The 8,333-nt window shown below is 40.1% G+C and overlaps 1 long non-coding RNA gene across 7 annotated transcripts in view; it reads left to right on the top strand.

Annotated features, from left to right (window-relative positions):
* The window catches only part of LOC111254360 (uncharacterized), a 10,898-nt gene extending 2,803 nt beyond the window's left edge, over positions 1 to 8,095 (top strand). For 2 of the 7 annotated variants that reach the window (XR_002675002.2, XR_015317241.1), the window contains exons 2-5: positions 3,016 to 3,097; positions 3,971 to 4,346; positions 4,542 to 4,729; positions 5,671 to 8,095. This is a non-coding gene — a long non-coding RNA (uncharacterized LOC111254360). The other 5 variants (XR_015317239.1, XR_015317240.1, XR_015317236.1 and 2 more) reach the window with 4 other exon arrangements.
* The last annotated feature ends 238 nt before the right edge of the window (positions 8,096 to 8,333 follow it).

Here is an 8,333-nt window from a genome sequence, read left to right on the forward strand (position 1 = left end):
TATATATATGTGAACAAGAAGTAGCTAGAATGCTCGATGAGAAGAGGATACTTTAACAAACGATGCTTGATTAATACCTTTCTATGAAAGCTATCGTATATACACAGAACAAGTAGAATTGTGATAATTATGGACCTCGCATAATATTTGGAAAAGTTCTTATTGGAGGGTTAATTAAACTTATAATTATTCGAGCGTTAGTTAAAGCGCGTTCCAAAAGCAAGTCGCTGCAATGTATTTTAAAAAAAAGCTAAAGAGGTTACTTCACGACAAAATACGACTATCAAGTGCAGTTAAACAAACTAATATCTGAGAAACGTGGTGCAGTGAACTTCGACTTCAGAACGCTTTTCCTCACTTCCGATCGCAAACAACTTTTTAAAAATTGATTCAGTAAATGGTCAAGGCAAGGCAAAAGTGATCGTACCAAACCTGAATTTACCACCAATATACCTCACATATTCTACCTGGGTAAAAAATCATCAATTTCCAAAGCTGAAAAAACTGTGACAACAATGAGCCTGAGCCGCAAATCGCTATTTACAACTAAAAGATATCACAAGCCTGAATTCACTGTATAATTTCAACGAACATACCGGAACGGTGCATCGCAACCTCACCAAACGAACCGTTCATCACAGACCCGTCTCGTTGAAAAGAGTACTTTTACAATTTCTAAAAGACTATTTTAATACGATACATTAATTTACGTACGGAAAAAGGCATGACGTATAATCCTAAGACGTATAATCGCAGACAAGACGACAAACATCTGCAACCCATCATACCATCATACGTACGGGAGGCAAACGACATAGGCATAATCTGTATCATATCCGTACGAACCGTTGTATGGATTGTGGACTGATGTATTATAAGTACGGGTTTATTTAAAAATAAGTTCTCTTGGAATTGCCAACAATAGAATGAGTGTTCACATGGATACCAAACGACACTCAGGCAGAGACACATCGAAGAATGCTCCTTTGTGCAGTCTAAGTAAGTAAGTTTTATCGCATCATAAACCGTTAGACAGCGTAAGCAAAAAAGATGAATCGTTTGAAGAACTGTCGGCCCCGATAAATGTTGCATGAACTAAGATTTTTGATTGGCTGGATTAACTGCAGAAAGTCCAGACCAAAAAGACTACGCCAAAATTCGACAAATATCAGAAGATAGAAACGTTAATCAGTAAAGCCGTGAGCGAGCTCGCGTCAACTACGACATGCCGACATCTCAAGCCGAAGTTCCTGAAGTAGTTGAATTATATACACGTCATAGGCAAGGTCTGATCCAAGTAGCCAGTGTATGAAAAACGTACACGACTATTGTGATCCCGTGAGAAAGTTCAAGAAAAACGAGGAGTTACCATAATTTTCGCGGAGATAAAGCCAGTCTAGTTATTATTTAGCCGTGGATAACGACTTGTCGTTTACCAATATGGTGGATAATGGATAATGACGCTTAAAATGCCCTTGTATTAGATAGGCTGTATAGACTTTACGAAAGCCTTCGCGCTAACAGCCCATGCCGCAAAGGCTCATTGAGCCCCTTCTTGATATTCATACGTACAGATACATGTCTATATGTGCGCATTTGCAATTGCTACTACTACCACTATATTTATACAAACAATTAAACCTGGCCACGATTTACGGGCACGGTAGCACGATTACTATACGGTAGCTGAATACGTCTGAACGGCATCCACGGTGTTATGCTGGAATACTTGGACTTATACTACAAAATGACTGAGACCTTACGTACCTTGATACCGCCGTTAGCCGTTCTAATAGACTGGAAGCCAGTACCCCTATTACTAGAACTAAGCGTTTGTATGTATGTGTGTTCGTGAATGCGACGGCAGGCGGCTATTGTAATTATAATTATGTTCATGACGACGAACAGGTAACTTATCCTGATAACTGAAGAGTGATGGCACATTCGGCGGGAGTCAATATGGCAACCATTAACTTGTCCCGTATATTATATGTACAACAACAGCAGCGTAATACTGTACCTGGGTTAGGTAATTTGCTACTTCCGGCACTGACTTATGGCTGGCGGGAGATTTACACGAAAGGAATCTATTATGTGCTGAATTGGACATATATTTATCGCTTCACTCTTTTTTTTTTTAATTTAGTTGCCGATAACAGCAAAATGCATCTAACAGACATTGTTGTTCATCCGTATCTTCATTTACTCGATAGTACCGCCCCTTACTTCTTATGGTCAGGCTAGTAGACGTTGGTCTCCATGTGAAGATTTTCGAAAATGCACTGTTTATGGGCATTTTTGGATGCTTTCGGCCCGAATTATAGCCTCATTAAGGCATAGTCACCGTTGTCGTATGAGCGCCTCGAGGATATCTGGTAGGTAGGTAGGTAGGTAGGTAGGTAGGTAGGTAGGTAGGTAGGTAGGTTTAAAAATTTCTTCAGACTCGACTATTTATCAGCTGGAGATTGTTCATGTTAAAAGTCTGCAAACGATACGTACCTTTGAGACGGTTATCATACTATGAAACTAGTATTGCTTATACGAGCCGAGATAGCTAACTTTTATCTAATGCATTACAGAAAAACAATCAATTTAAAACCACAGGCGTAAAGGCTTTGTCCACTCTTTTCATTTGAAGCTTTTCGTAGTACACCGAAAAGTAGATGCGTACAATTGCTTTTTTTTGTAAATTTTATGTGACCCAATTATTGAAAATAAGAAACTATATATGTAGAACAGTTAGCGTTGTCTTCCTTTCTTCCGATTCGTAATAAATTTCTTCAATGTTTGAAAAAAAAAAAACTATTGAGAAGATCAGACCACTAGCGAATAAATATAGCCTAGCTCGAAGTGTTATTCTTCTTCAATTCGAATTTGCCAAGCAACCAAACACTTGTAAAAGTGAGACTGAGATGAGATCTGCCAAAATCATATTGAATTGGATTTTGTAAGTTTAAAGGTTCGCCAGAATAGACCATTCTAAGTTAAGCTAATATTCTTTCGTACCACTTACAGGCACCCTGTTTCCTGGATATCCAACGTATGTCGAACTTCATAATGCTCTTAAACGAAGTTGTGATTACCCAACAATATTCCGGTATACAGTTTGTTTAAATACTTGTTAGAACGACTTATCTCACAAATAGGCATAGAGGATATATGTCTACAATCAGATCCGTATACAAACCTGTAGTCGAAACGCTAATATCAATATAGTCAAAATGGATACGTAGCCAGATCCCGGTCCCGCTATTCATTCACTTTTTTTCATTTTATTTTTATCCGTTCTTAATATCCGCACCACAATCCGCACAAGTCCACTACCCTGTTTGATTTTGCTATTAGAAGCCTTAATTCTTGTATCAGTCGGCGAAAAGGGCAGTTTAAAATATCGATACGGGCGCGAAGTTTGACGGTACCTCTGAAAACGACACATGAAAACCCTTCAATGCGTGATCCAATTGTACCCGACGTGTGACAATATAGGACCGATAAAGAAATCTCTAACCTTACTGGAATCTCATAGCTTTATAATATCTTAGATGAGATCCGGTTGTTTCTGTGACAATTTGCGTAGAAATAATCTCACGAACGGGCCGACTATGGCGGAGCTATTAAAATGACTGAAACTAATCTGTGAGAGATACACGAAGAATGGCATAGGTCGTTCGTGCTTAGTTTGGATTTGTACATCGTAACTCATTTCATATAGATGACTTGACTGTATTTAAACGGTGGATCAAGTCTCAACTTTGTTCGTCAATGGAAAACTTCAGCTTTCACTTCTTGTTATCCTTATCTTAAATTCCAGGGTATTAACTATTCTATTATGTACATCTGGCGCATGATCCAATCGGATATTAACAGAAAATAACTAGATTAGTATTTGAGGCGCAAGTTATTATGAGGCGCAAAGCATTACAATTACCATAGCTTGTCTCGTTCTCCTTCCTCTTCCACGCGTTCCCAGTAACAGCTACAAGTGCTTAGCACCTTCGACTGTCGCTCAATGTACCCGTTACCCTCGCTTTAGTGATGAATGCAACCAGCAAATAAGCTGTACTCGTAGCGAACCCTCGAATTACCTGGTCAGGCCTTGAGCTGAACTGTTTCCCGCTGTGTCCGGCGTGCTACATTATCCTGTTACACGGCCTATTCAGTACAAGCGGCCATTTGCTACTATCGCCGTTACTGCTACTGCAGAGGCTGGCGGACAAGGCCAAAGCTGTGCCCATTGGCGGCCGCTCAGCACAACGGCATCACTGACGTAACACTGAGTGACTGAATTGCTAATCATAATTTCAGCCACGAGAGTATCGTTTAGGATGAATAACAGACCGATAATGGTAGGTCTTATTACGCCCCGTCTATTGGGAATCTGGGAAAGACGGAATATTCAGATATTTCTAACAATAATTTTCAAGCATGTACTCGAAAGGTGCGTCACGTAGATAATAATGTGAATTTACCGTGCGGTTATTGCACATAATAAATTCAATCAGGGCTGACACGTAACACACTGAACTATTTTCTGCTTATAGGAAGATCCATTGTTCATCAACAGTTGGCTACTCGGACCGCGCATGCAGTCTTCACTTGGATCCTTTATTAATGCGTTCCTTCTGAACGCATTCAATAAATCAACACTAAAATTGTGCCCGATATATTACGTAACGAATTAGTTAGAAGCTACGTCGTCATTGTATGGCAGCAAGCAGATGTCCAGAAGGTACATATTCCTAAAGTATATTTACTTTTCCTATTCTACCCTTTCATTTCAGGCGAACCGTACTATCCAGTCAGCTATGTAATGTCGCAAAAATACCACTAAGTGTCTTGTATAACCAGAGCTAATGGCGTTATACATATACCTGCAGCCTCAGTATGTGTATATGTATGTTTAGGTATAATATCTGCGCTCGCCGCCAGCCGTAAAATAGGTCACTACTGAAGTTGACATGCGGCGGCCCTCTGACGAACCTGTAGCCTCTGTCGACGTGACGAACGGCTACGCAATAGCTTCAATCGGCCAGCTTCAATAGCCTATCAAGGTGTAGTCCTAAAGCCACAAGCAGATTGTTGGAGAGAAGCACAGGAGCAGATTACAAAGGAATAAGCTTAACAAGCTTAAGTGACCTCGCAACCTCAAGCAGAATGTCCTGCATCTACTCGTACAGCAAACGTCGTTGTCGTCATCGTTACCGACAGGCAATAGACGTTGCCTCATATGTTCACTGGCGTTTACTTGGTGCTATTTCTTGTCGACACTGCCCCTCCCTGCATGTCGTGCTAAGATAATGGGCGTGCCATTACCTTCATATGCATTTACACTTAAAGCACAAGTTGCTCAGTAACTATCTGGAAGTTAGTTATTCAGCCCTGCTACTAGTACACAGCGGCTCCAATAGCTCTTCCATTCAAATACTGTTGCTGCTAGAAGTAGATAGATATCTTATTTAGAGGCATCAGTTTTTAGGAAGGAATTGAATGTTTTAGTGCATTTCGGGTCTTTCGCCCTGTGATCTGTTAGCTTTTTTTTATAGGTGTTTTTCAGCAGGTGCCAAAATATGGCGACGATCCGAGAATGATATTTTATTATAGTATTTTATTTATACAGATGCACTTGAGTAATTTCGTGATCGATTTGATTTCTCTCTATAATCTCTATAGTATACTGAGAGTAAGGTACGGTAATCGTCATCGTTTCATGAGCGCATCAGCGCTACAATCAACGACTAACTTATCTAACATACCAATCTTGATTGTGGTAAGTCAAACACGTCCAAGGAGCATCTTTACTCCTTCCTTTACTCCTCCCAACTTTTCAAAGACAAATTATGGTTAGCAACGTAAGCGCCTTTAGCTAACTGACACGTCAAACGCTTTCTACCGTAAGCGCAGCTATTCGAAAATCACTATTAACTATCTATAATTTTTAATTGTAGTAGTAGTTTACTGATAAAGTCTGTATATGCTATGTTGATAACCATATATCTGTGAGACCTATCTTGCTTTGTTTCGAAAAAACACTTTCGAGAAATTAGCGGCCATCGATGACTTTAAGGTGCTGTAGTTATGGCCATGTGGCTGACGTAGTTTGCCAAAACCGTAGATATTTCCTGGCAAGATCTCCTGCCTGGATCTCCTGCCAATCAAGAGTCAGGCAGACTTAAAGAATCTCAAAGTGAATCGTTTTTACGAACAGGATTTTAAAGCATATGATTGTTACATCCTGAGGACATACGGATGTAATATCTTCCCTCTTAACATTACGATGCGCTAAACTCTCAAGTATACTGGAAGTACAACATGTACGTTTTATCCACATTTGCTTGGCTCCATTTCATGTTATAGTCTCATACGTAGCGTGTTATGATACTGACTCAACGTTCTACAACAAATTATACATTTATAAATCCTCAGCTTCGAACTCGAAAACTCTATATCCTTGGGCAAAAACGTTTCTCGTCCGCCCTTGCGCGCTCCTTCAAGTGGGAATAAACAACATAATCCGGTTCCATAGGCCTATCGCGCAACGGTAATCGTGGCCTGAATTCAACATGATTGCCTTGTACAAATAGCATATAGGTAGAACGGAGCATTTTTTTGATATCGGCAGGTAGATTCACCCGAGGGGTAGCCTCCTCACAAATCGAGCTGCGCCTGAGACGGACCCTGGTTATATAAGCAGCCAATGATTTAACAATTGTCGAATACGTATATGCTAAAAAAGTTACAACCATTTTATCGTCCAATGTGAAGTATGACGGAATCATTCGCAAGGTTTGAATTTATAGCTTAGAGAGATGAATCTATCGCGGTTTGTTTGAACCAGTAGCGTTTTTAAGTTGGTTTTTTAGCATACGCTTTCGGCAGAGTTAGAGGCGCTAGCAACATACATCATAAAGAAACATTTTCGAATTGTGCAGCAGTTACGTTCCCTTACAACACATCCATGATCAGAAGAACGCTTCTTCCTAGATACATGCATCTAGGCTTGACCTTTACAACCTAACCTTACAAGACATACCCGCATTGATGTATCCCGGTTCAAAATCTAACACGAACAAGATAGACATGCAACCATCGATAACCTGCATACGTTATTCATGCTGCGTTTTCTAACCCTCATAAAAATGTTCACTGCAAAGTTCTACCTCTGATTAAGGGTATCGTTTCGTCGTTCTCCGTTCCAGGTGCGTCGCTCCATGGCGTAAGTAAGTATAAGTCGATTCCACCGTGGACATCTATTATGTATGCTATCTATTGCCGTACTATTTTAGAAGGCAAATAGTGAAATGCTGTCAAGCAATTTTAGACACTCGCTAAAAGGATTGCCTTAACATGCAACAAGCTGGCTTTGTTTGCTTCGTATAGATGGCTCTACCTAAACTGGACCCGTGTTTGACCGTAAAATAAGGAGATCCTGAATCTCGCTTCGATCTGATATTGTTGTTTGCTGAGGTCAGCACTATCTTTGCTCTATATTGATGTAGAATAGAGACAATGGTTAGGAGCTATCCTGTTATCTACCTAAGATTAAGTTCTTGAGAGTGATAAATATACCTTAGAAAACAATAGCGATGGGCTCCGTTTTATTACAATATACGGACGAAAGGGTAAAAGACTGATTCCACGAGTGAATTCAATAGAGTAGTACCTGATTCGAGAGGTGCAATACCCGCAAAGTTCCAGCGACGTGTACGGAGCCATCATCAGTCAAACCAGTGTGGAGAGTGATGATAACGAGGCATGTTAACTATTGACTTAATCATCATGCAGGGTAGGGCATACTAGATGTCTAAAAAACTACTGGTTAGGTGGGCTTGTTCTCGTGCACGTTTGGTGGAACGTGAGAAAGATCACTCTTGCTAGCATTTATTCGAATTACCCTAAACGAGTAGTGACGATCTGAAAAAAATGCCTTAAAAAATAGGTCAGTGAATTTTGGCAGGACGTTCCTGGCTGACTCGTTCCATTTCAATGGCTTCCTGTAATATGCGTCAACAAAACGATTTCCTAACAATTTTGTAAAACATATATAACTTATCTTCAAAATATGCTTCATAATAAAATGAATGTTAAGCTACTTGGATACCTAAGTGTACTACGGGTAATACGGCGATTAAAAATTTATGTACCGTACGACAGTATTAATAACAACATGCGTCAACCAACTATCTTCCATGCGGCCCCACAACCGCGACCAAAAGCACGCTACGGCTATCATTTCTATAATATTGAACCGAACCTCTGTACCCAGAAGGTGTTGCGAAATCACCAAAGTACCTACATAACATGTAACAATAATAGCAAATATTACACCATTCGCT

Source organism: Varroa destructor, unplaced genomic scaffold, assembly GCF_002443255.2.
Source record: "Varroa destructor unplaced genomic scaffold, Vdes_3.0 BEIS01000007.1, whole genome shotgun sequence".
In the NCBI taxonomy this organism is placed as follows: domain Eukaryota; kingdom Metazoa; phylum Arthropoda; class Arachnida; order Mesostigmata; family Varroidae; genus Varroa; species Varroa destructor.